This window comes from Eptatretus burgeri, chromosome 18 (assembly GCF_056783735.1).
Source record: "Eptatretus burgeri isolate ZD-2024b chromosome 18, Ebu_testis_v1, whole genome shotgun sequence".
In the NCBI taxonomy this organism is placed as follows: Eukaryota; Metazoa; Chordata; class Myxini; order Myxiniformes; family Myxinidae; genus Eptatretus; species Eptatretus burgeri.
The window spans coordinates 17,270,001-17,272,500 of record NC_140978.1 but is presented as its reverse complement, the minus strand read 5'-3'; the positions used below and the strand labels follow the sequence as shown (position 1 = coordinate 17,272,500).

Sequence of the window (2,500 nt, the reverse complement as noted above, 5' to 3'; positions counted from 1 at the left end):
CAAATGTGTGCTACAAGGGCTACAGAAATAGCACCAAAATTGCCAAGCTTAAGGAGAAGCAGAAAGGAGCATTGAAGCAATCTGTGCCATCTGGTGATGATGCGTCAACCCAGTCACCAACACCTACTGCAACTCGTTCACAGTCAAACAGCATGCGAACACCGGCTTGTGTGGCACCTGGTCGTGCCACTGTGTACTATCAGTATACATGCGTCATATGTGGCAACAAGTCAGTCAACCATGACTTCACCAAATATCGAATCTGCGAGAGCAACCGAGCAAAGATATTCCTAGATGCGACCGTCGACTTCCAGGATGATGTTTTCCGTCGAACTTGTGACCTTCAAGACGAACATGCTGTGTATGGGGCTGATATTTATTATCACAACCATTATCGCAAATATATTCAGCAGTATGAATGCTCCAGAACTCTTAGTGCCCCTATACAACTCAATGCCAAGCAGCGGGTGTGGAATGAGATCGTTGACGAGATTGAGGTGGGTCTGAGTGCTCGCAAGGGTTATGAACTTTCTACTATTCGAGACCAGATGAACAGCCGCCTTGGAGGTAAAGGTAATGTCCAGAATAGGGATGTGAAGGTCCTCCTCTTCAAGCAGTTCAACGACCTGATAGACTTTGCTTCCTCAGATTCTGCAAGAAAATGCCTCATGGCATTCCATGTGCTGGGTCATGAGGAAAATGTACTTGCTGAGCGTATCCGATCAGTGAATCCCATGCAATTCGTAGCAGCTCCATTCAGAGCATGTTTGCACGACTATGACTTTGATGATCGCTTCTGTGATGCCCAAGATTTAAAGCAAGCCTGGTCAAAGATGAATATCCCAGAGCCCATCCTGCAGTTTTATGGCCATTTGTTTAATTTCAATCCAGCCACATACAGGGCCGCAGCTGACCAAGTAATAACAAGTGACATGCAGGAAGATGTCGACGATGTAGACCAGGAGGAGGAACAGGTGCCACACAAAGATGGTTCTCTTTCAGTCCAGCGATGTTGGAAAATACAGACCATGTTCCAGCACATGTTCTACATTCACCATTCTGGCAGAAAAAGAACACCAATGTCTGTATTGAATGCCGAGTTCGCCCACAGTCTAGGACGTGGTGGTAAAATATTTGTCACCTCTCTGAATCGACAGGTGCTGGCCATGAGCTACACAGAACTCTGTCGGTACCAGCATGACATGGCCAGGTTCACTGTCAACCAAAATGAAGTGGACATGAAGTTGCCAGCCCATTTTGACCCAGGGAATTTCACATCAGCAGCAATGGACAACTGGGACCACGAAGGAGCAAATTCATCTGAATATGATACGGTGTGTGTCCTCTACCAGTATAAAACGAAGGCCGTCTTATCCAAACCCAAGCGCTCTGACACATCTGTAGTTCATGGTCCTGACCTCAGATCTGACACATCTGTAGAAAGCCCTAAAGGAAGTATTGCCATGTTAGCAGCTGCAACAATTTGGAGAAAATCTGACATTTCTGCAAGTGCATGAAGTTGCAAGATGATGCCTGCACAAATCCATATAATTAGATCTGATATGGTGGAAGTTTACTCAAATTCATTGTGATGTGGGTGTTAAACTTAATGAATTTGTGTGATATGGCAGATGTGTAACAGTAAAACCTGTATTCCTTTTTTAACAAAAACGTATCATCTAAAATAGTAAAATGACCTAAGCGATATTGAGGATTACAAATTTCGGACCTGATTTGGTTTCTCCGGAAGAGCTTCAGAGCCGCTATCATGTAAACCAGTTCTCAAATCGACTAAATATTGCTTTTAGCGTGTTCCCCAGCCCAAAAAAAACCTCTATTTAAATTGTTTTTGTCAAAATCGCTCAAGAAATGGCCGAGATATGACCGGTATGGTTTCTGACCTGACGGGCAACTTTTGGGGCAAGCTGGGCAAAATCTATAGGGATTTCGACCGAGAACCCAATGTTTTTTTTAAAGCCGAGGACCTATACTACCATATACAGCTTGGTTTTCCCCTATACATATAAATGCATACAACTCTGTCCCAGCCCCAGGAGTAAGGATCGTTACTGAGCCCAGGATGGCTTCCAACTGTACTTCGTTTGTTGTGATATTCCCAGGGATGGTTTTTAATATCTCTGTGAGATTCTTAATCATCATTCGCAGGAGGTTCTTTGTCATCAATGGTACAACTTTTGCATTATTCAGTTTCCAGTATCTTTTCAATCATGCTTGAGGTCTTGCTTGGTATTTGGTCATTTTCTTGATTTCTGCATCGTAAGGCCAACATCACTGATATTATCACCTCAATTAGCCATGCCTTCTTCTCTTTTATTTGCACCTAAGTATGGTATCTGGTTGCAATGCTTTGTTTTCAATGTTCATGCAGGATGGGATCATTCGGTCGTATGTGAGTGGGACTTCAATGTTTTCAGTGATTGCTTTTGTCTTATTCTCCCACAAATTTTCTGGAACTGGAAGATCAAAGTTTTTGCAGATG

The 2,500-nt window shown here is 43.4% G+C and overlaps 1 long non-coding RNA gene and 1 pseudogene across 1 annotated transcript in view; both read left to right on the top strand.

Moving 5' to 3' along the window:
- LOC147008654 (uncharacterized) overlaps window positions 1-1,530 on the top strand; it is a 1,744-nt pseudogene extending 214 nt beyond the window's left edge.
- Window positions 1-2,500, top strand: part of LOC147008653 (uncharacterized) — a 28,511-nt gene that overhangs the window by 5,302 nt on the left and 20,709 nt on the right. The window lies entirely within an intron of this gene.